The sequence below is a fragment of the Elephas maximus genome, chromosome X (assembly GCF_024166365.1).
Source record: "Elephas maximus indicus isolate mEleMax1 chromosome X, mEleMax1 primary haplotype, whole genome shotgun sequence".
Classification (NCBI taxonomy): Eukaryota; Metazoa; Chordata; class Mammalia; order Proboscidea; family Elephantidae; genus Elephas; species Elephas maximus.
Genome location: NC_064846.1, coordinates 41,604,140 through 41,630,108, shown reverse-complemented (window position 1 = coordinate 41,630,108; position 25,969 = coordinate 41,604,140). Strand labels below are relative to the sequence as shown.

At 43.1% G+C, this 25,969-nt stretch overlaps 1 long non-coding RNA gene across 2 annotated transcripts in view; it reads left to right on the top strand.

Annotated features, from left to right (window-relative positions):
- Positions 1–3,766: 3,766 nt before the first annotated feature.
- Positions 3,767–25,969, top strand: part of LOC126069023 (uncharacterized) — a 30,948-nt gene continuing 8,745 nt past the window's right edge. The window contains exons 1-4 of one of the 2 annotated variants that reach the window (XR_007515811.1): positions 3,767–4,164; positions 18,729–18,796; positions 20,624–20,674; positions 21,607–24,747. This is a non-coding gene — a long non-coding RNA (uncharacterized LOC126069023). Of the gene's footprint in view, positions 4,165–18,728; positions 18,797–20,623; positions 20,675–21,606; positions 24,748–25,969 lie in introns of those variants that run through there. The other variant, XR_007515810.1, reaches the window with a different exon arrangement.

Here is a 25,969-nt window from a genome sequence, read left to right as displayed (position 1 = left end):
TTATAGTGGAAAACCATTGTGATGTAATCAGCTGTGGCCCTTAGTGACTTCATACCCTTGTTTCCTGGGAGATGGGCTTGTGGTCCAAGATACTGAACAGGCTTTCCTGCTTAGCTAAGCTATTGCCCCTCAAGTAGTGAAATAAACACTGTTAGCCCTACATCCATGGAAAAAAACGTTCTCAGCATCAAGTTCCCAATTCTCCAGGGAGGGAGGGTATCCTGGCACTAGGTGGCAAGCAAGAGTTTAGGTTTTGTAGAGCACTTTTATTTCAGTTTTTTTTTTTTATTTCAGGTAGCTATAAACACCTGTACATCTGGACTGAGCCAGCATCGCGTCTAAGAAACATTGCAATTATTCCCTAAGGCCACGTAAAAATATCCATGTTCAATTTTCTTGAGTGCCCTAAATATGCCTTTTGAATTTGTTTTGTTCTTATTAGGAGCCAAACAAGCATCATACATAGCAATTTTCGAGACATTCTCTTTTAATCTATAAAAGCCCTCAGCCTTTGTTTTCTTTGCCATTTCTTTAGTGAACAGACTACATTATGTCTTGATGAATTACACACATTCCTGGCGTCACCCGTTGTGTACTTGGGCCTAAAAATGTTCCTTTATAATCAGTCTTTCTTGTAGTTACATCTATGGACTAGATTAGATTTAGGCTCAATAATTCTGGCAAGAAGATTTCATAGTCGATGCTGTGTATTCCAACTGTATTTTATCAGAACACACAAGGTATCTGGTTGGCACAATTGTAGTGATGTAAAGACAGATTAGTGGGTTCTAGTAATGTCACTTCCATTCATCCACATTATAAAATTTCCCATCAATCTTTTACCTAAAATTTCTAGAATTTATGTTCTGGCTTAGTTTTTATTATTCATATTTAACTCACATATCATATCATTCATCATTTTAAAGAGTACACTTCAATGTTTTGAGTAGATTGACCAAATTTTGCAACCATCACCACAATCAAGCTTAGAACATTTTCATCACCCCCAAAATAAATGCTATACCCATTAGCAGTCTCTCTCCATTCCCTTCTCCTCCCAGTTCCTGGCTACCACTAATCTACCTTCCTTCTCTCTGGATTTGCTTATTCTGGACATTTCACATAAAGTGAAGGAGGTGAAAGACAAAGAAGAATCCTGGGAGGGGTAGCAGAGGTTCAGGGATCAGGGCTTTGTCATGTAAGCCCACCCGGGGGAAGGCCCAAACTCTTTTCACTTTCTAATAGGTGGGGAAGTTGTGGCAGGTGATTTACCCCTACCTCCAACTCACCCCCTACCAGTTGAAGGCCACTAGGTTTTGTGAGGGTTCCTGTATTGACCTGAAATGCAAAGCAAAACAAAACAAAACAAAACAAAACCCTGCTACCTGGCCAGAACAAAGCACCTCAGGAGCCTCATATTCTTCCTTCCCCCTGCCCTGGAGATTTCCGCCCACCTCTGCCCAACAAAGGACTGTGAGTCAGGGCCTGGGCCCTAAGCTGGGAGACAGCCTGCCACCAGGTGGTGTGTTGTGGTTGGGAGAGGGCTGAGCAGTGGGGATTCTCATTCAAAAATCAAAGTGGCGATGACTGCCCTGACAGGGAGCACAACAGAGAACCCCTGAGGGAACAGGAGATCAGTGGGATGCAGACCCCAAATTCTCACAAAAAGACCAGACTTAATGGTCTGACTGAGACCAGAGGAATCCCGGCGGTCATGGTCCTCAAACCTTCTTTGGCCCAGGACAGGAACCATTACCGAAGACAACTCATCAGACATGAAAGGGACTGTACAGTGGGTAGGAGAGAGATGCTGATGAAGAGTGAGCTATTTGTATTAGGTGGGCACTTGAGACTGTGTTGGCATCTCCTGTCTGGAGGGGGGATGGGAGGATAGAGAGAGTTGGAAGCTGGCAAAATTGTCAGGAGAGACTGGAAGGGCTGACTCATTAGGGGGAGAGCAATTGGGAGTACGGAGTAAGCTGTATATAAACTTATAGGTGAGTTTGACTTGATTTGTAAACGTTCACTTGAAGCTCAATAAAAGTTAATAAAAAAAAAATCAAATTGGCTGCCCTCGTGTTAATTTCCACTCATAGAAACCTGATAGAACAGAGTAGAACCGCTCTATAAGGTTTCCAAAGAGTGCTGGTGGATTCCAACAGCCGATCTTTTGCTTAGCAGCAAAGTTCTTAACCACTGCGCCACCAGGGCCCCTAGGATCCTCACTGTGGGTATGTAATTGGGGCAGGGAATTCTGAGGGGCACGGGGAGATTACAGGCCAGTTGTGCTGACTTGTGGTAGTTGCAGAGGTCTTGGATTTCCTTTAAAAGTGTTATTTAAATATATATGTATGTATTTCAATGATTTTATATACACAGAAAATTAGTACAGAAGTGAACACCAATCTTTTAAGGGTGGTTACACTGAGGCATGGATCTGGGCAGGGAGGATCTCAGTTTTGACTGGAAACACTTCAGTGTTTGTGAAGATTTCCTTTTTCCTAAAATAAAATTAAGCATATATTCCATTTGTCAATGGAAATAAAAATATTTTCACAGTCAACCATTGGTAACCTAATAGCTAACAGGTTACTGCTGGCTCTATGGAGTTTGGTAGTCTGTTGGTTTAATGGGGGCTTTAGTTCTCTCTCTTCCTCCCTCCCTCCCTCTCCCCCGCCACCCGGTTCTCCCTCTCTCCCTCCCTGCCTCTCTCTCTCCCTCTCTCTCTGTGGATGGATACCAAAAGACCAAAACAATTGCCCTTGAGTGGACTCTGACTAATGGCGACCCCATGTGTGTGAGAGAACTGTGCTTGCTCCGTAGGGTTTTCAATGGCTGATTTTTCTGCAGTAGAATTGCCAGGCCTTTCTTCTGAGGCACCTCCGGGTGGACTTGAAACTTAAACCTTTTGGTTAGCAGCCAGATCATTAACCATTTGCACCACCCAGGGACCTGCTAGAAGGATACACGACCAATGTAAGATTCCTCATCTCTGAGTGGTGGCACCACCAGTTACCTGAGTTTCCCTTTCTCCAGGTGTCTCCTTTTTTGAACAGTCTTTTGTAAGGAGCGGGTGTTCCTTTTTTCACAAAGGAAGGAAAAACTAAATCAAGGTGCCGGTATGCAGAGGAATCCTTAGAGTGGCTTACTCCTGTGGGCTCAGCGCTGTCCAACCCCCTAGGCGGCGATGAACTCCAAGAAGGCCACCGGGGAGGCGCCGGCGACCTGGCAGATCCTGGGCAAAGAGCGGGAGGTGACAGGGTGCGCAGGACTGCCGGCTGTAGGGAACCTGCCTGTCACCTGGGGAGGGCGCCCTCCAGGCTTTCCCAATCCGCGCAATGTTGGAATGTCTCGAACTTTTCAAAATCACTTGATAAAGTGCACTTATTTAAACTTCTTTTACACCGGATGCGTTTCGCGACTGTCAAACGCTAAATTTTCCATTTGGTTGTTCCGTCTCAGCCTTTGCTTGCCATCTCGCCGGCGGGGACCCCTCTGGAAGGGAGGCAAATCGGCTCTCCCCAGCCCGGGACCAAGGACGTAAGTGGACCCCGCCCCGGCGCTCCCAAGCCGCCCGTGCCCCGCCCCTCAGCCTCGGCCCCTCCCACCCGCTGGGCGGCCCGCCCCCAGCGCCAGTTCCCACCCCCTCCCTTTCCGGGGAGGAGAGGAGCGCGGAGCTGGGGGCGTCGGGGGCGCTTTACGGCAGGGGCGGGGGCTCGGGGCAGCGCGGCTTATCCCGCGCCACGTCCCTGGCCAGGTAGGTCTCTCCGCTTTCCGTCTTTCCGTTCTCTGACGGGTGACAGCGGGCCGAAGGTGGTCGTGGCCGTGGCGGAGGTTGGTGGCCGTGGCGGCCGTTCCGGCTTCTAGGTCTTTTCACGCCTCAGCGAGTGGCGACCGTGCCCGGCGGGAGACCACGGGCGTGGTGGCCGCAGCCCGGCCGCCTCGGTGCTTGTAGCCCCGGGTCTGTCGCCAACTCGGGCCGTGTCGGGCCGTGTAGGGAGAAGCCTCCGCGGCGAGCCTGCTGCCCTCCCACCCCGGGGCCTGGCAGCGTGGCCCTGTGGCCCCAGGCCCCTCCCCACTCCTCCCCCAGCAGGAGTTGGTCCTTCGGGGAGCGACTTTACCTGGAAAGGACCTGCTGCTTCCAGGGACGGGGCAGGGGGACAGGTGAGCGTCCTGGGTGAAGTTGGGCTGAATTTCTCTCTTTACTTTCTTGAAAATCTTGCAGGAAACTAGTCTCAGGGACCGACCTGGCAAACCGGTTTGCCCTGGAAATTGGCTCTATTTAGATGAAACCAGCAGCGTCACATAATGGCTCGCTTGCAAAAGGTTATGAAGGGATGCCCATAGGAGTTATGTTAAATGGGGTTGATGGAATCTGTGTGACCAGCGTCAGTTTTCACAAGTCGGTAGTGCTTGAGAGTTGAAACTTAGCAGGGACTAAATTTGAAGGGGGAAAATGCCCTGAATGAAAAATTAATGAGGAAATCAAGGCTTTTACATTCTGTGTATTTGAAACTGTCAAAGTGGCTCGAAATTAGTCATCTTGGCCAATAGTATTTGCAGTGGGATCGAAAGTGTTTTAAGGGTGACGATCACAAAGCACTTGGCCCCAGACCCTGTGTAAGAGCATCTGCCTGTGGAATGGAGTTTAGGAGTCTGTGTAGGACAAATCTTTGCAAGAAAATAGGAAGTGATGACTTGGGAACATTAGACAGTCAGACAGGGTGAGAAACAGCAGGTAGCACAGGCTCCTCAGAGGGGCAGGCAGTGGTTTGGAACTCACATATGAAGTTGTACAACAGTGTCGTTTCTGTTTTGTTTCCCTTGTTTTGACTGGCTGGGGAATCTTTCATGCATTTTAGTGCCTTTTGTGTTTTTTTCTTTGTAGACTTGAATGTCTTTTTGTTGGGCTGTTGCCCTTTCCCTTGAAGGATTTCTAGGAGCTTGCTCTTTATGCATCAGGAAGATTACCGATGTGCACTGCAAATTTTTTGCCCCATTTAGTAGCGCTTTTCTGACTTTGATTGTGGGTTGATTGGTTTGTTTAACATGGTGAATTTTATGTGTTCATATTTATCCATGTTTTCTTGGATGGCCTCTGGATTTTGAGTTAAAGGTAGAAAGGCTTTCCCCACTCCAGGGTTATAAAGGAATGAGTCCAGGTTTCTTCAGGTAGTTTTATGATTCTTTTCATCGTGTATATAATTCTTGGGTCCATGTAGAGTTTATCCTCATTTAGGATGTGAGACGTGGAACCAAGAGCCTATTTTGAGGCGACTGTGGCTTTGTTCCAAGGCCGTCTTTACTCTCAATGATTTAAGAGATTGCCTGGATCAAATCTGAAATTCTTGTATGTCTTAGAGTCTGTTCCTATTTGGGGATATGTGTCAAAATAGGCTATTTTTCTTTTATACCCTTTTTTAGTGTTTTTTTAAAACCTACGTAAAATTCACATAACGTGAAATGAACTATCTTAAAGTGTACAGTTCAGTGGCATTTAGTACACTGAACCACCTTTCCATTCCTGAGTGAAATTCCACTTGATCCTGGTATATAATCCTCTTAATATGCTTCTGGATTTGCTTTGATAGTATTTGTTGAGGATTTTTGCATTTATAGTTGTGAGGATATCAGTATATAGATTTCCTGCTTTGTCTGTTTCTGGCTTTGGTATCAGAGTAATACTGCCCTCAAAGAATGAGTTAGGAAGTGTTTCCTCCTCTTCTGTTTTTTCGTAAAGTTTGAGAAAAATTGGTAGTTGTAGAACTGAAATGTTTGGAAGAATGCACCAGTGAAGCCCTCTGGACCTGGGCTTTTCTTTATTGGTAGGTTTTGCATTAATGATTCAATCTCTTTTTCGTGTTACACGTCTGTTGTGATTTTCTGTTTTCTCTTTGAGCCAGTTTTGATATTTATGTGTTCTAGGAGTTTGTCCGTTTCATCAAAGTTGTGTAATTTGTTGGTGTACAAATATTTGTAGTATTTTCCTATAATCCTTTTTATTTTTGTAAGGTCTCTAGTAATTTGAGTCTTTATTTCCTGCTTATTCTAGCCAAAAGTTTTTCAATTTTGTTGATTTGTTCAAAGAGCCAACTTTTGGTTTCTTTGATTCTCTCTCTCTTTTTTTTTAATTGTCTAGTTTCTTTGTATCTACTGTGATTTTCTTATTTCCTTAGTTCTAGTAGCTTTTTTTTAGTAGCTTTAGTCTTGGTTTCCTCTTCTTTTTCTAGTTCCTTTAGTTGTAAAGTTAGGTTATTGATGTGAGATCTTTTTTTTTTCACTATAAGCATTTCAGCTATAAATTTTCATCTGAGCACTTTTTTTTTTTGTATCCCATAGGTTGCGTGTTTGTTTCAGTAGTCTTAAAGTTTTTTCTACCTTCATGTAATTTCTTCTTTGACCCATTGGTTATTCAGAGGGTGGTGTTTTATTTCCATTCTTCCTACTTTTTTGAAAGGTCCTTCAGTTTGCTGGTTTCTAATTTCATTCCATTGTGGTCAGAGAACATACGTTTTATGAGTAAAGTGGTAAATTAGGTTTCTATGTGTGCTGTAACAAAGTACGACTGATTTAGTGGTTTAAAACAACACAAATTTATATTCTTACATTTCTGTAGACCAGAAGTCTGTCATGGTTCTCACTGGGCTAAGATTAAGGTGTTGGCACAGCTGTATTTCTTTCTGGAGGCTCTAGGGAGAACCCCTTTGTTTCCAGTTGCCAGCTTCTAGAGGCTGCCCATACATGGCTCCTGGTCTCCTTCCTTCATCTTCTAAGCCAGCAACGTTGCATCTCTCTGACCCTTCTACAGTAGCCACTACTCCCTCTGACTACTGCTGGGAAAGATTCTTTAATTCTGTGTGGTTAAATTGGGCTGACCTGGATAATCCAGTATAATCGCCCCATCTCAAAGAATTTAGCCTTAGTCACATTTGCAAAATCAATCACTTTTACAAAGTTCCTTCGATATGGAAGGTGAGGTTTGGACAAGGAAATCCTTGGGGGCCATTATGTTTTCTATTATAACTGTCAAGATTAGGATTGCCTTGTTGTCAAAAAATTACCTCTGTCTTTTTGGAAGGCTATACACCCTGTCCCGTCAACTTCTATACCCTCCAAATGGTGGATTGCCTGGTGCCTTTTTTTTTTTTTAAGTCAGTGTTAACATGAGTGGGTAGAAAAGGGAGCGCTGAAAAGGGTAGAGAAATAACAATAGTATATGGGAATTTTTTTTTAATCTGGATTTTTAAATGATTAAAGATTTTATAGTTAGATTAATAGGACATTTGAAAAAGCAAGGCTATCCTTGTATCTTGCTAAGAAATGCAGAAATATATAGGCAAGAGAAACAGATAAAATCAAAAGAAAATATCTTCATGCACTTCATTTTGAAAGACTAATATGGGCTTCTTTTTGTGTATAATATCTTGTATTCAGACCAGTTTTTCACAAAAAGCTTAATTTCCCTTTAGAATTAGATGTTTAGGTCATTTCCCTTTTTTTTCCTAGTGTTTAATGCAAGGGAAAGTGAACATAGATTCATGTTTTCACTTAGCTCTCTTTTAGACATCAAAAGTAACACATGCTATATACTGTCTGCACCTTGCTGCTTTTATATGTCTCTACAGAGAAAATGTATTACTCGGTCCTGTTCACTTCGTTTCTAACAACTGATAAGGATTCCCACATGTGGGGGAAGATTGGGTAGGGACACTGGTTAAGTGTTCTTTCTCATAGAGCACTTGGCTTCCTTCCTTTTTTTCAAAGTACAAAGGATGCAGCAGTGAATAACCCCATAGGTAAGAAGTTTTGTGCGTGTTTCTGGTACAACTTATGGTGCAAGTGTCAACCTAGGGATGATTAATTGGATAAATTATAACATGGCCATACATTAGACTAAATACCATTTACTCTCTGAAGAGAATGTCTTAGATCTCTGTAGTGATGATGGAGATAACCTGGTTCCCATTTATGAGTGAGTAAAATGAGCAGTTGATCAGTTGAGGGTTTCTTACTTATGGTGGAAGAAACATTCTTGTCAGTGTATTTGTATATATTCCATATTTACTCAGTTGCAGCCACGCATACACAGAAGCCGGGAGGAAAGGTCTGCGAGTATAAAGGCAAAGTAAAGATGGTGCTTGCCACAGAGGATAGGCTTTTAGGGGATAGATGCCTTCAGATTTTGCGTGAGGTGGTTGTGTGATCTGATTTTTTGCATCACCCCTGAATTATGTTTGTGTAGTTACCAAAAATAAAGGGATTTTTTAAACACTGTGCTTTAGTAAGACATTTTTGTTGACCCGAGACATAACACAATAGAAGCAAACAAAAAACTCATTTCTGTATTTCTCAGTGGAAAAAACAGTATCTGGGTTGGTGGAATGGACTGTACGCTGCCGTCTTTTAACCTTTTCTGTTCACAAATCGTGGGATCACATGTGAAGGAAAGGTTACCTGGAGAGAGCTCTGTTTTGTGACTGGTTTGAAAGTAATTCCTAACAGCGGCTATAGCGATGAGCTCAAACATAACGATTGTGAGGATGGCGCAGGACCGGGCAGTGTTTCATTCTTATGTACATAGGGTCACTATGAGTAGGAATTGACTCAGTGGCACCAAACAACAACAATTGATACATGAAAGACTTATCAAAGCCCTGAGGGAAAGAAAGAAAACCAAGAAAAGACTTTACAAAACTAAGGACATGGGTATATGTAATATATTGAGTTTGTGGCATACCTTGCTCAATTCAGTTATGAATGGCAATCCCATTTTGAGTCTAAAAAAAAAAACCCAACCCATTGCTGTCAAGTCAAATTCCAACTCATAGCAACTCTATAGGACTGAGTAGAACTGTCCCATAGGGTTTCCAAGGAGTGGCTGGTGAATTCGAACTGCCGACCTTTTGGTTAGCAGCCTAGCTCTGAACCACTGTGCCACCAGGGCTCTGAGTCAAGGACATACTTAATATCTTGTTGCAAAGGAAACACACTCAAAAGAAAGACAGGAAATTGAACACTCGCCAAATTTATAGGCAGTGGTGTTATGGGTGAGTCAGCTTTTTTCTGTCCATTCTCCTTTCAAAAACAGGTTACTTGTGACAGTTAATCTTACTGTATTTTTTAAATGCAGTAGTTTCTGGTAGTTGAGAACCCTCAAGAAGGAGAGTCTTCCAACAGATTCATGACTAGGTGACATTGGTGACTTTTAAATGGCTTTTCAACATGCTAGAAAAAGATTTGAGATATCTTCTGATTGTGTTATCCCACATTAGAAATGCCTGGAGCAGCAGAGAGAGGATCTGTGTCCACCGTAGGGCAGAAGTGCAGGGAATGAGAGGTCAGTGTCCTGCAGTGCAGGGGAGAGAGGAAAGCCATTAGAGGCTGGAGCCCCGGAGGCCATCTGCCTGAGAGGAAGATCTGGCTACCCACCTCACCTCTGCGAAGGAGTAGTTCAAGCCTCCAGTGGGGACAGACTATAAGGGGACCCGTTGAGAACCAGGTCTTAAAGGCCTTTCCCTTCTGCTGAGTTGAGCCTTCCCTACTTGTTTCTCCGGATGAGCCAGGCGAGTGAGGAAGTGGTAAGAAGCTGTTGCTGGAATATTCTAGGGGTGCAGAGGGCTTGGGACAGGCGTAGGGGGCAGCATGACACACATAGCTCTATACTCGGTAACTGTATCTCTTGACAGATCAACCCGAAAGTGTGATGACTTGAGGTATGATTCCTGTCTTCCACCTTGCAAAGCACAACAGTCTTAGAGCAAGAAGACCATCAAGTGATTAAGCCACAAAATGTGCGTCAGCGAGGGGGTTTCCCCAAAGCATTGACAAGTTTGGGGAGGTTGGATCCTGGTTTGTGTTTTCTCTTAGCAAGGGAAGTGACTGGTAATATGCTGAGGAGGGGAGACGGGGTGGGTGTGTATGCCGGAGCCATACTGCCATCAAGCGGAATCCTTTGAGCACCCCTTGAAGTGCAGGATGAATGTCTGTTGTTGGGCAGGCTGGCATTGGAGGAAAGTGCAGGTTTGCCAAAAGAGAAGGCTCTGGCCCATGCCTGGGCCTTCTGCAAAGCTAAATGAAGCTTTGAGGAAAAAGGTAGTCAACTTTCCAGAACGGAGCACAAAGACCAGATAGTCCTGAGATGGAAAGCTACAGGGTGGGACTCGCAGTACCATCACATGTGAGCAGTAAAAACAAGTCACTCACAATGACCACAGTATACATGCTGTGGATATGTTTTCCCGTGAAACTTTGACTGCAAGCAGGAGTGGAATCACCCAATGGGCTCCGAGAAGACGTAGGCAACTCTGAGAGACAAGCTGAAACCAGGCAACACTTACCTCACAGCGCACTGTAGTAAAAACACATACAAATTCTACTTAAGCATGTACTTCCAAGTGAGCGTAGGTCAGTATTCTGAGGATGAGGAGGGTAGTATCAGTTTAATTGCCTTATTGTAGCTTATGTGGTAGTAGCATTTTAAACAAAGATGTTTTCTATTTTCACGTGGGCCACAAGTGTACAGAGTGGCTATGTGTTCATCCTGTAATTTCCCCCGTTGTGTCTAAAAGAAACCCAAAAGCATCCACAGCCCCTTGCGAATGCTCCCAGTTAAAACACGTGAGTCTTTGTGGGCATTCACACACCTGTGAGTTCTCCATGCAAAGCCGTATTGTCTGTTGTCCCTGGTATGGCACAGGGCTCCCCTCCTGACCTACATGTACAACCAAAGTTGTCAGAAACCTTGGAACTGCCAACTGAGAAAAGCCGGGCCCTCAGGACCATGGTCTGGTGATTTGAGTTTCCCCTCATCCTTTGTGCCACATTGCCTGTGGGCGCCCCCTATGTCTGACTCCTAGAGACCTCACGGGTTATTCCAACTGGCTTTTCAGTGAGCTGTAAGAAAGCTCGAGTTAGAATGTTCCCTGGTGGGCAGTGGGGCAGTTACGAATAGATTTAGGTTCACCCACAGGGCACCTGGGAAGGGACAAATTTTTCCTCTTCAGGAAGGACAGAAACTTAGCGCCCACATACAGATTGTGAGACTCCGCACAAGAAATGGGAGCTTGCTCCCCAAAAGTGGGCAAGGTGGTGAGGAACCATTCTTTAGGAGAGCTGGACAGTGGTTGGTGTGTTTTTCCAGTTAAAGGGGCAGAGAGTAAAGTCCTAAGGAATGGTTGCTGGCATTTCTGGTGCATCAAGCGGAAATTGTTTGCCAAGCCCACTGACCCATCAGTGTTCCTTTCTAGCCTGGGATTGGAGGAAACTCAGGGCCCCGCAGAACCAGGGCTCCCTGAGGCATGGGGCTAGTTCAGCTCAGGAAGCAGTGGAGAAGCGTCAGGACAAGGCAGACAACCACAATGCCAGGCAGGTTAGTCCGAGGAAGCCAAGACTCAGACCTTGGTGGCTGCCATGCCTGGGTGAAACTAGCCGCTCCTAAGGAGCCAGGGCACATATTTTTTGTCCTTCAGGAAGTTCTTTATTACCATGCAGAGTTAGGAAAGAATACCATATTACTTTTCTCTTTAACATAGCGTCCACTGAGGACGTGCTCCCACGGCACACAGAACCTGGTACCTTGGGGCTTCTTTGTGGGGAACCCTCTCCCTGCCACTTTCACACTTGCTCTGAAGGTGGTCCCATGAGGCCCCAGAATCCTCTGAGTGTCCCTCAACCCACCTTTCCTTGTATTACAGGAATTACCTACAATTTAAAACTATACTCAAAAAGCCTCCACTTGATGGCATTGTTGTCATTAGATGCGGTTGAGTCAGTTCAAACGCCTGGCAACCCTATATACAACAGAATGGAATACTGTCTGGTTCTGTGCTATCCTCACAGTCGTTGCTATGTTTGAGCCCATTGTTGCAGCCACTGTGTCAGTCCATCTTTTTTAGGGTCTTCCTCTTTTTCACTGACCCTCTACTTTACCAAGCATGATATCCTTATCTCGGCACTGGCTCCTACTGATAACAAGTTCAAATTATGTGAGACGAAGTCTTGCCATCCTTGATTCTAATGAGCATTCTGGCTGTACTTCTTCCAAAACAGATTTCTTTGTTTTTCTGGCAATCCATGGTGTATTCATTTTTCTTTGCTAACACTGTAATTCAAAGGCAACAATTCTTTGGTCTTCCTTATTCATTGTCCAGTTTTTGCATGCATTTTTGAGGTGACTGAAAATACCAGGGCTTGGGTCAGGTGCACCTTAGTCTTCAAGGTGACATCTTTGCTTTTCAACACTTTAAAACAGGTCTTTTGCAGCAGATTTACCCAGTGCAATGCATGTTTTGATTTCTTGACTGGTGCTTCCATGGCTGTTGATTGTGGATCCAAGTAAAATGAAATCCTTGACAACTTCAGTCATTTCTCTGTTTATCATGATGTTGGTTATTGGTCCAGTTGTGAGGATTTCTGTTTTCTTTATCTTGAAGTGTACTCCATACTGAAGGCTATATAGTCTTTGATTTTCATCAGTAAGTGCTTCAAGTCCTCTTCACTTTCAGCAAGCAAGATTGTGTCATCTGCATATTGCAGGCTAATAATGAGTCTTCTTCCAATCCCAATGCTGCATTTGTCTTCATATAGTCAAGCTTCTCAGATTATTTGCTCAGCCTACAGACTGATACAGCCCTGATGCTCAACTTTCCTGACTTCAAACCATGCAGTATCCTCTTGTTCTGTTAGAAGAACTGCCTCTCGGTCTATGTATAGTTTCCACATGAGCACAGTTAAGTGTTCTGGAATTCCCATTCTTTACAATGTTATCCGTAATTTGTCATGACCCACACAGTCAAATGCCTTTGCATAGTCAATAAAACACAGGTAAACATCTTTCTGGTATTCTCTGCATTCAGCCAGGATCCATCTGACATGAGCAATGATATCCCTGGTTCCACATCCTCTTCTAAGTCCAGCTTGAATTTCTGGCAGTTCCTTTTCTATGTACTGCTGCAGCCGTTTTTGGATTATCTTCAGCAATAGTTTACTCGCATGTGATAATTAATGATATTGTTCGATAATTTCTGCATTCCACTGGATGGCATTGATACCTCACAGTTGCCACCCACCTCCTCCCGATGGCCTCCCCCTCTGCCCTTTCCTGACTAAAAACTACCAAGGAGGGCCCAAGAGCCATCCAGGCCTTCTAAGTGGGGCTTACTGCATTGAACTGTTGGGGAAATATTTTCTTTTCCTTTCAGGCTTTTTGCTTGAATGTGTAACTATTTACCCCAAAATCCCATTGCCAGTGTGTCAATGCTGACTCATGACGACCTCATGTATTACAAGGTAGAACTGCTCCATAGGATTTATTGGCTGTAATCTTTACAAAAGAAGATCACCAGGCCTTTCTTCCATGGTACCACTTGGTGGGTTCAAAATGCTAACATTTAGGTTAGTAGCATAGCGCTAACTACATGACTATGTGAATACCAATACAGGCAGTCTCAGAATTATGAATGAGTTCTGTTCCTTAGTCTGTTTTTAAGGTGAATTTGTATGTAAGCCAGAACAGTTGGGTACGGTTCCTATCTTACGTCTGTCTGTTAGTCAGATGTTTTTCCTAATAGGTAGGATATAGTATACCTTTCTATGAATTAAAAACATTAAATAAACACTTCCAGATACACTAAAACATCTTTAACATAAAAATACAGTAATGGTAATAATAATGTATTGATATGCATTGCAGATAACGCCCATTTGTTATTAGGAACCATTGCATGTACTTTGAATTTTTAATATAGGCTTCACGGGAGTTGATTTCTAACTACAAGTTGTAAGTCAGACTTTCGTAATTGGGGGGCTGCCTGTATATTTGCTTGGAATATACACTTACATGTATACATTTATATATATACCCTTAATGAGATGGATCGGCACAGTGGCTGCAACAATGGGGTCAAGCATAACAACGATTGTGAGGATGGTGCAGGACTGGGCAGCATTTTGTTCTGTTTTACATAGAGTCACTATGAGTGGGAACTGACTGGACGGCACCTAGCAAGCATATATTTAAATGCATGTATATGTGTATATATACATACACACATACATATTTATATATAAAATTATTGTTATAAGTATTTATTTGTACTTGCTAACTGTCTGTTGCTAGATCTATTTCTATAGACTTCTAAGTGAGTTCCATTTTAATAGGTTCCCAGTGTTTTGTGCACAGGTATAGGTAACAGTTCTTCTTGGGTGGTATTTTAGCTTTCACAGGAAATTGATTCATGGCTTAGGTTATGATGAGTAACTTGATTTCCTCTATTATCATTGGCTCATTGGCTTTTCTAGACTCATTGAGCTACCTCACCCAGGACAAGTACTCAGCAGCCTGGACCCAAAGAAAGTAGGCCATTGTGACATCAGGACTAATGATCAGTGGCCATAGCATGTCAGAAGGCAGTGAGGGTGAACCCAGGTAGTAGGTAGTCATTCCCCATTTGGTGCCCAGTTTGGGGTTCCATGGGTCAGGAAAGTCCAGAGATTCCACACAGGTCAGGGACCTCCATGTGGGCCATTTGTTTTACAGTCTCTACTGTAAAACTTGGGTCTCTAGTGGTACAAATACATAAGTCCTGGACACTTAGCTGGAAGGTTGGTGGTTCGAACCCACCCAGAGGCTCCTGGTAAGACAGGCCTGGAGATAATGCCTCCAAAAGCTCATAGGCTTGAAAACCACATAGGGTCACCATGAGTCAGAATGGACTCAATGGCAGCTAACAACATCAACAACTTTAAAACCCTACATGAAAGTTTGGCCGCATCATACATACTCACAGCCTCCCACACATGCTTACATTGTTGCTGTTAGGTGCCGTTGAGTCGATTCCAACTCACAGCAATCTTATGTACAACAGAACGAAACACTGCCTGGTCCTACACCATCCTCACAATCCTTATTAATGCTTGAGCCCGTTGTTGGAGCCACTGTGTCAGTCCATCTCATTGAGGGTTTTCCACTTTTTCATTAACCTTTTACTTTACCAAGCATGATATCCTTCTCCAGGGACTGATCCCTCCTGATAACATGTCAGAAGTACGTGAAACATCAGTCTTGCCATTCATCTATTGAGCATTCTGGTTATACTTCATCCAAGACAGATTTGTTTGTTCTTGTGGCAGTCCATGGTACATTCAATATTCTTCGCCAACACCACAATTCAAAGGCGTCAATTCTTCCGTCTTCCTTATTCATTGTCCAGCTTCACATGCATATGATGCGATTGAAAATACCATGGCTTGGGTCAGGTGCACCTTAGTCTTCAAGGTGACATCTTTGCTCTTCAACACTTTGAAGAGGCCCTTTGCAGCAGATTTACCCAATGCAACGCGTCTTTTGATTTCTTGGCTGCTGCTTGCATGGCTCTTGATTATGGATCCAAGTAAAATGAAATCCTTGACAACTTCAATATTTTCTCCATTTATCATAATGTTGCTCATTGGTCCTGTTGTGAGGATTTTTGTTTTCTTTATGTTGAGGTGCAATCCATACTGAAGGCTGTGGTCTTTGATCTTCATTAGTAAGTGCTTGAAGGCCTCTTCACTTTCAGCAAGCAAGGTTGTGTCATCTGCATAATGCAGGTTGTTAATGAGCCTTCCTATAATCCTGATGCCCCACTCTTCATATAGTCTAGCTTCTCGGATTATTTGCTCAGCCTACAGATTGAATAGGTATGGTGAAAGAATACGACCCTGACGCACGCCTTTCCTGACTTTAAACCAATCAGTATCCCCTTGTTCTGTCCAGACAACTGCCTCTTGATCTATGTAAAGGTTCCTCATGAGCACAATTAAGTGTTCTGGAATTCCCATTCTTCACAATGTTATGAATAATTTGTTATGATCCACACGGTCAAATGCCTTTGCACAGTCAATAAAACACAGGTAAACATCCTTCTGGTATTCTCTGCTTCCAGCCAGGGGATCCGTCTGACATCAGCAGTGATATCCCTTGTTCCACGTACTCTTCTGAAGCTGGCCTGAATTTCTGGCAGTTCCCTGTTGATATACTGCTGCAGCCGCTTTTGAATTATCTTCAGCATAATTTTACTTTGATGTGATACTAATAATATTGTTTGTTTATTTCTGCATTCTGTTGGATCAGCTTTCTTTGGAATGGGCATGTAGGTCTCTTCAGTCGATTGGGCAGGTAACTGTCTCCCAAGTTTTTTGGCATAGAAGAGTGATCGCTTCCCACACCGCATCCGTTTTTGGAAACATTTCAGTTGGTATTCCATTAATTCCTGGAGCCTTGTTTTCTGCTAATGCTTCCAGCACAGCTTGGACTTTTTCCTTCAGTACCATTGGTTCTTGTTCATATGCTACCTCCTGAAGTGGTTGAATGTTAACCTATTCTTTTTGGTACTGCTTTCAATGGAAGTTTACAGGTTGAGTTAGTTTCTCATTGAAAAGTTTATACACATATTACATATGTGTATAAATAATATGTATATTTATACACGTATTGTTTTTGTGACATTGATTACAGTCCCCACAATGTAACAGCATTCTCCCCCTTACCACTCCGGGTTCCCTGTGTCCATTCCTTGACGTGCTGTCTCTTCTTGCCTTCTCATCTTTCTTTTGGGCAGGAGGTGCCCATTTGGTCTTGCATATTTGCTTGAACTAAGAACCACGTTTCTCATGTGTGTTATTTTGTTTTGTGGGCCTGTCTAATCTTTGTCTGAAAAGTGGGCTTCAGGAGCAGTTTCAGTTCTGAGATAGCGGATTATCCAGGGGCCATGGTCTAGCCTCTGTCAGACCAGTAAGTATGGTCTTCTGTGTGTGAATTCGAATTTTGTTGTACATTTTTCTCTCACTCTGTCCAGAACTCTCTGTTGTGATCCTTGTTAGAACGGTAGGTGGTGGTAGCTGGGCACCATCTAGTCCTTCTAGGCTCAGGCTTCTTTTGATACTTCTGTGTCATTTAATTTTTTGCCCATAGAATCCTTCAGTATTGTAATTCGAGGCTTGATTTTTTCTTCTGTTCTTTCAGCTTAAGAAATGCTAAGCTTGTTCTTTCCTCCTGGTTTTCTAACTCCAGGTCCTTTTGCATTAGCTACTCTATGTTCAAGAACAAGTTTCAGAGTCTCCTCTAACATCCATTTAGGTCTTTTCTTTTGCTCTGTCTTTTTAACAACCTTTTGCTTTCTTCATATATGATGTCCTGGGTGCCGTCCCACAACTCTTCTGGTCTTTGGTTGTTAGCGTGCAGTGAGTCAAATCTGTTCTTGAGGTGTCTGAATTCAGGTGGGATGTACTCAGGGTCGTACTTTGGCTGTCTTGGAGTTGTTCTAATTTTCTTCAGTTTCAGCTTGAACTTGCATATGAGCAATTGATGGTTTTTTCTGAAGTTGGCTACTGGCCTTGTTCTGACTGATGATATTGAGTCTCTCTATGTTTCTTTCTACAGACGTAGTCGATTTGATTCCTCTGTATTCCATCCAGCGAGGTCCACATGTATTAAAAAAAAAATCCATTGCCCTTGAGTTGATTCCAACTCACAGCAACCCTATAGGACAGAGTAGAACTGCCCCATAGTGTTTCCAAGGAGCGACTGGTGGATTTGAACTGCCGACCTTTCGGTTAACAGCTGTAGCACTTAACCACTACACCACCAGGGTTTCCTCCACATGTATACTTGCCATTTATGTTGTTTTAAAAAGTATTTCCGATGAATAAGTCATTGGTTTTGCAAAATTCTATTTTATGATCTCATGTCGTTTCTATCACCAAGTCGATATTTTCCAACTACATATCCTTCCTTCTTTCTTTCTTTCCAACTATTGCATTCCAATCACCAGTAATTATCAGTGCATCTTGATTGCATGTTTGATCAATTTCAGACTGTAGAAGTTGGTAAAAATCATCAGTTTCTTTATGTTTAACATCAGTGGTTGGTGTGTAAATTTGAATAATACCTGTATTAACTGGTCATCCTTTTAGGTGTATGGATATTATCCTAGCTCTGACAGAATCGTACTTCAAGATGGATCTTTTAATATTCATTTTGATGACGAATGTGGGCATAATAGGCAGTATGATTGTCCCTTTCACAATGGTCATTACCAGTCATTTCAGCTCACTAATGCCTAGGATATTGATCTTTATGCGTTCCATTTCATTTTTGACGACTTCCAGTTTTCCTTGATTCATACTTTGTATGTTCCTTGTTCCAATTACCAATGGATGTTTGTAGCTTTTTCTTTTCAATTTAAGTCATGCCACATCAGCAGACGAAGGGCCTGAAAGCTGCTTCCACAAAGGATATTCGACTTTAATGATGAGGATGGAGTATATATACACAGTATAAAACCCAGTGCCATCAAGTCGATTCCGACTCATAGTGACCCTATAAGTGTGTGTGTATATGATATATATATATATATCATATATACACATACATTGAGAGTGTGTGAGTGAGTGTGTTTGCTTTTGTCTTTTACTACCATACAGATGCCACTTTGGATACAGCCTCATCCCATTCAAGGAAAATATACATTACCAGGATATTAGGACCACTTCCAATCCCAGTTCTCCTTCTCCTTTTACCCCTCATTCCAACCTTCCTAATAGTGTGAAGCATTATTTAATTTTTCCTTGTGTATGCTTTTGATGTTTAATGTACATGAAAGCAAATACATATTTATGCTTGTATTTCACCTTTTCATTTACCCCAGAGGGTAGCATAAACGATGTATTCTTCTTCATTCCTTTCACAGAATATATGGCCTGGCCTTTGCACATCTGTGCAGAGAATAACAACTACTTAGAGATTTCCAGTTTGAAGGTGAGTAGAGGCATGGGTGATTTATCCTGGGCTTCTCCTTTGACACTTGGTTTAATATGACTTTTCTTCCTGCCTTCATTTCTTCCGCCTGTTTTTCCTTCTCTCTCTCTTTTCCCCTGTATATCTTTCTCTCTCCTCTCACCCCTCATCCCATCTTTCCTTATACTGTGAAGCATATCTAATTTTTCCTTGTATTTGCTTTCGATATTTAATACACATGAAAGCAAATACAGATTCATGTTGTGTTTCACCTTTTTACCTACCCCAGAGGATAGCATGAGTAGTATATTCTTCTTCATTGATTTCACGGAATATATGGCCTGGCCTTTGCACATCTGTGCAGAGAAAATGTCCTGCTAGATAGTTTTCATTTCCTTTCTAAGAACTACTTAGTGGTTCCCTGTTAACTATCTAGCAGGACATTTTCTCTGCACAGATTTTTTTGCACATCTGTGCAGAGAAAATGTCCTGCTAGATAGTTTTCATTTCCTTTCTAAGAACTACTTAGTGGTTCCCTGTTTGAAGGTGGGTAGGGTCGGAGGTGATTTATCCAGGGCTTCTCCTCTGACACTCTGACACTAGGTTTAGTATACCTTTTCTTCCTACCTTCCTTCATTTCTTCCTTCTATTTTTCCTCTATCCCTTCTCCCTGTCTCTTGCCCTTTCCCCCTCTGTGTCTTTCCTCCTTTAATAACCTCCCTGAGGCAGAGTATAACCTCATGATAGTGTGAGCATGTGTGCACATACATGTTATATTGTAAATGTCAACCCAGAGGTGAGTGGTTGGATGAAGGATAATAGGGCCTCCCCCTAGAATAAATAACTTTATTCCCCGAAAGACAACGTGGTTGGTATGTGTGAGGCCATAAGGGAGAGACCTGGTTGCCATTCATCAGGGAGTCAAAGGGCCTGATGATCTGTGGAAGGGCCGGTGTTCCAGTTGTGGTGGAGGAAACGGGCTGCTGAGTATGTTCGTCTGTGCTCTGGCACGTTCACAAATGCAAAGTGCAGGAGGAGAGATCTGTAGTTACACAGGTTAAAGTGAACACTGTGCTTCCCACAGAAAAGAGATTTCCGGGCCAGGTACCTGCAGATTTCACAGGAGCTGGTTCTGTAAGATCCGATTCTTTCCAACACCCTGAATTATATTTGTGTAATTTGCAAAAGAGGAACCGAGTTGAGATTCATATTTATTAAGTAATTGTTGTTTTTCCTATTCCTCATCTAGTAGTATTGAGGAAAAAAAAGACACATATCTATATACGTTCTCAGCTTAGCAAATATCTGTGTCGTGTGGAATTGGGTACACATGGACATCATTCCAGTGTCACTCTGGTGATCACAAATCAAGTCATGTTCCTGGGCCTCTTGGTGCAGAGGAAACAGACTAGAAAGAAAGACAGGATAAAGAACACCAGTCGCCTCTAGGCTGTGGCGTTTTGGATGAGTGTACTTTCTACTATTGATTCTCCTTTCAACAACAGGTTATGTAGGACAGTGATGTCTGTCATCTTATAAAAATGCAGTATATTCTGGGAGTTGAGAAAATCTCATTTAGGAACATAGAAGTGACATTGGTATAGGTTTGAGTGGTTTTCCAACATGGTACAAAAGGACCTTGGAGCACTGGTGGTGCAATCAAGTGCTTGGCTGCTAATCGAAAGGTCTTTGGTTCAGACCACTCTGAGGGAGAAAGATGTGGCAGTTGGCTGCCATAAAAATTACAGCCTTGCAAACCCTGTGGGGCAGTTCTACTCTGTGCTATGTGGTCTCTATGAGTCAGAATCAACTCTACAACAATAGGTTTTTGGTACCTTTATTTTTCAGAGGACCTGGTTCTCGTAAGATCTGATTCTTGGCAGCATCCGTGAATTGTAGGTGAGTATTTTCCAAAAGAGGAATGAAGTTGAAATTGATACCAAACTGGCTTTTCAGTAAGAGCTCAAATTGGTATGTACCCCTGTGGGTAGTTGAGTGCTGGGTCGCTGGAACTGTGTGCAGGGACGCAGTCTATTTCTTGAGGCCTCAGTTATGCTGGAGCACTAAGGGTACAGATGGGGATGGCTTTAGGTTGTCCACCTACAGGGCGCCTGGGTCGGGAGTCATTCTTCCTCATCAGGATGGAAGGAAACCTATGGCCCCACTGTAGAGGCAAGGGATTGAGAAACTCCGCACAAGATACAGGAGTTGGAACCCCAAAAGTGGAGAAAATGGTGAGAAACCATGTTTTAGGAAAGCTGGGTATTAGTGTTTTTTTCAATAGCAAAGGATGGAGGGTGAGGTCCTACGGGAGGAATACACTGGTATTTCTGGTGCCATACTGCCATCAAGCAGAAATTTATTCTGAAACCTAGGGACCCGCTACTGTTACTTCCTTGGGAGACCTGAAATGAGAGAAAATCAGGGTCCTACACATCCCATTCAAAGAAAATATGTATTACTATTGTTTTAGGACTACTTCCAATTCTGATCCTTTCTGTCCTTTCGCCCCCGTCCTAACTTTCCTTATAGCAGGGTCCCACTTGTCCAGAGCTCCGTGAGCCAGGGAACAAGTGTGGCCTGAGGCAGTGGTCTATGCAAGAAGCTGGGGGGAGGTGGGCCAGACAAGGCAGACAGCCAAGATGCCAGGGTGCATTGGGCATAGAAAGCCAAAGATCATCCTTGGTGGCCACCATGTCTGGATGGGATTATTGAAACCCATTGTGAAAGTACCTATATTGGATGCAAGCCACACCCCCAAGGAAATGTCCTTTTCAATTGATTGGCTACTTATAACAGATCTGATCACAGAGGTGCTTTCGTTCCGTCAGATCTCATTATGGAGGTGATTACGTCCTAACACAGCTGCCAAACTACATTATAACTGGCAAACCACTGAGAACCATGGCCCAGCCAAATTGACACACAACCTTCACCATCACAATTCTCCTCTGAATTTTGCTGCTTTCACAAAATGTGTGCCCTCGCATTTGCACATCTCTACAGAAAAAACCTCCTGCTAGGTAGGTCACTTCCTTTCTAACCACTGCTTAGTGTTCCCCTTTGTGGGGGTGGGTAGGCACATAGGTTATTTATCCCAGGCTTTTACTTTGACACTAGGTTTTGGGTGTCCTTTCCTTCTTCATTTCTTACCCACCTGAGTCCATATTTGAGAGATCTCTTTCCCATTTACAAGTGAGTCAAGGAGATGATTATCCCCTGGAATTCCATTTGTGGTAGAGGAACCAGACTTGGGAATACATTCCCATATGTTCTCTCCTAGTCTCACAGGCTCAGTGGAGCAGAAAAGATCTGAGACTATACACATCAAGTTGATGATTGTGCTTCCCAAAGAAAAAGATTATCAGGAAGATAGCTTTATATTTCAGAGCGTCTGATTCTCTAAGATCTGATTCTTGGCAGAATCCCTGAATCACAGTGTGTACTTTCCAAAAGAGAAACGAAGTTAAAAATCATCAAACTGGCTTTTGGTGAGGCGTAAGAAAGCTCAAGTTGGAATGTTTCCTGGTAGGGAACTGGGTGCTGAGTGGCTTGAACTCTGTGAAGGAACACAGCCTATTTCTTGAGGTCTCAGTTAACTTGGAGCACTAAGGATGCAGATGAGGATGGCTTTTAGGTTGTCCCTCCACTGGACACCTGGGTGGGGAGTAATTTTTCCTAGTCTGGAAATAACGAAAACTTATACTCCCTTACAGAAGCAAGGGCTTTTGAGACTGAGCACAAGGTATGGAAGCTGGAGCCTCCAAAGTAGACAAGATGGTGAGGCACCATGCTTTTAGAAGTCAGGACATTGGTTGGTGGGTTCCCCCCGCCCCATTTTTTCCCAGTAGCAAAGGGCTGAGGGTGAGGTTCTGGTGGAAGAGCACACTGGTATTTTTGGAGCAATACTGCCATCATGCGGAGTCTGTTTTCAAAGACCACGAACCCATCCATCTTGCTTCCTGGGGATGCCCGAGATTAGAGGGACTCAGGGTGCTAGGCATAACTAAACGCAGGGCTCCGCACGTCCATAGCCCCTTGAATTGTGGGGCACGTGTGCCCTGAGGTGGGAGCCTCCCCAAGAAGCTGAGGAGGTGGGTCAGGACAAGACAGACAGCCATGGTGCCAGGCACCTTAGGCACAGGAAGCCAGGGCACAACCTTAAAGGCTGCCATGTCTGGATGGGACTACTATAAGCCGCTGGGAAGGCACCTCAGCTCTGGACTCTGGGCAACTTGCCTCATAACCCAGGGCCACAGGAGTCTCTCTTGAGTGCAGTGAACCCCAGTGGAAGACCATGACTAGCACCAAGGAGCAGAACACGGCCCTTGGTGGCTGTAGAGGCAGGTCCCTTGATGTGCTTTTGTCCAACTCAGGGATGAGACCTGGAGCCTGTCCAGCCAGCCCCTGGAGGGCCCCAGAAGGACTGGGAGCCCAGAAGCTCACAGCAGAGCTTAGAAATCAATGGCCATCTTCAGGATGAGCCAATGTGTTGTAGATAGCACATGCCTTATCCAGAAGATACTTCACAAAAAACATGTCGCCACCAAATACAATCACACTAATGACGTGGCTATTTAGAGTAGAACTGACCCACAGAGTTTTCTTAGGTTTAAACAAACTTTTTTTTTTAAGGGATGAAAATTTTATTGGAAATATTGGCTTCAAATAAAAGCATATTGCATGAAATAAAATTTTGTAGAATCATGAAAACTCATAAATTGGTTAAATTTTATTAATTAGTTCAGAACATTAATTGCTGGGCTTACACAATTATCCAGGGAGAGTGGACAGCAGGGTTTAGGAGTAAAGATTTTACCAATTTGTTATGTTGGCAAATTGCTAGCTTATTTGATTTTTGCAGCTGACTTCAGCGCGTGGTCTAGGGTGCCCACAGCCCAATTTACACAGCACACTGAAACATTTAAAATTGGAGTTCAGATTTATATTTCAGGAAGTGAGCTCACAGAATTGGAATGCAGTGGAAAACAAAAACTTCTACAAATGTTTGTAGCAGCAGCTATCACAGGATGTGACATACCCGTAAAATGGGATTATCAGTACGTAAAATGAATGAAGTTATTGATGGATGCTAGGACATGGATAAACCTTAGAAACACATTAGGGTTAATAAGCCAGAGATAAAAGGACACCCATTTCTTTCTAATATCTAGAATGATCAAATACAGCTGGCCCTTGACTTAACACCATGTTTCCATTGTGATGAACCATCTCTTTTTGGTGTGTGTACATCTTCTCGTTAGTAATATGTACTCATACAATGTTGCAGTATATAACATGCTGACGTTACTGTTCTCGGGTGTTCACTTGCAGATGTTCAATTTTTGATGTACTGTTCAAAACACTGCCGTACAGATTTAGTTTTCTGAACTAAATCAGGGGCTTCAGTTGCTTGAAATCACGGACACAAACACTGATTGCTTTGCTAAAGTCGATAATGCAGATTTAGGAAGCAGTGAGATGTTACTGTGAAATATATCAAGAAAAAAAAAAGGACCATATAGACAACTCTCACTAATTTTTCTACTGTAAATGGCATTCCCATTCCCAGAGATAATCCATATGATCCAGAACCTTCTACAAGTGGAGTTATTATCACAACTGACAAAATGCCAATGTCTTCGGACTTTTCTTCATGATCAAATTAAATTTTTATGGTTTGTGTAATTTTTATGTATGTATTAAAATGTATGTGTAACTTTATATGTGTTTCCAAACCCGAAAGACAAAGATGAAATTATAGATACCGATAATCAAAGGCAATGATAATGAAAATTAAAACCAAAATGAGGTACTTATGTCAGAGCCCATTTACAGCAGAGCCATCAGAACTGAATGCTGTCCTAAGTCAGGGACCAGCTATAGAAACAAGATTAGTGGTTGTTAGAGCCTGCGTGGAGGAGGGGGAATTCATGTGGGCAGGTTGATATAAATGAATTTCTCTAACAACATTTCAGGTATTAGAAACATACCCTTCAGATGCTTTCCTCATCATGTGTCTTGGCTTTCATCTTTACAAAACCAGATGGCCGGGCCTTTATTCTTCGCCATTACGGGGTAGGTTCCAACTGCTAACCTTAAGCTTAGTAGCTGTGCACAAACTGCGCCGCCCAGGGAATATATATGTATATGTATACGTATACGTATATGTATGTGTATATGTATGTATACAGAAACCCTGGTGGCGTAGTGGTTAAGTGCTACAGCTGCTAACCAAGAGGTCTGCAGTTTGAATCCACCAGGCGCTCCTTGGAAGCTCTATGGGACAGTTCTACTCTGTCCTATAGGGTTGCTATGAATCAGAATTGACTTGACGACAGTGGGTGGGTTTGTATATATGTATACACACACATCCTAGTATATGTTTACATGCATGTTTGTTTATATCTGTTGGTACATCTATTTCTATAAGTCCTCTATATCAGGATTGCCTGCTAAGGAGTACCTAGATTTTTTTCTCATGTAGATATATAGGTCTATGTGGTCTTCTTTAGCTTTCACAAGAAATTGATTCTTGGCTTGAGTAGAGATGAGAGATTTCATCTCTTATCATTGCCTCCTAGCTATTCTGGACTCATGGATCAACTCATCCAGGCCAAGGTCTCAGGAGTGCAGCCCCAGAGAGAGACTAGGCCATTGTGGCAGCAGCAGGAGTTGTTACCAGCAGCCATGGCAGGTCAGAAGACAGTGGGGTCTATAACCTGGCTCATCTTCAGGAATCCCAGGTAGATATTGCCCATTTGGCACCCTAGGTTGGAGGTGCATGATTCAGAAGGAGGAGTCCGATGGTGCCACACAGACAGGTGACAACTGTCAGGGGTATTTGTTTTTCAGTCTCTACTGGAGAGTTCTACATTAATGTTTCGCCGCATAATATACTCACAACCTCACATGCACGGGCGCGCGCACACACACACCCACAATCACATACATGGTTTTTTTTTTTTTTTTGTCTTTAACTGGCGTGGGTAGCAAAAGAGATCCTCTGTGGATAGATCCTCCTCCCATTGAAAGAAATCTGTTCCCAGTGTTCTAGGCCCACTTCCAAGCCTGTTCCTCTCCCATCCACCTCTCATTTTAATGAGAACCAGATTTAAGAATTCCTTGTATATACTTCCAAGTGTTTAATGCACATGAAAGCGAATACAGATTCATGTTTGCATTTCTTCTTAT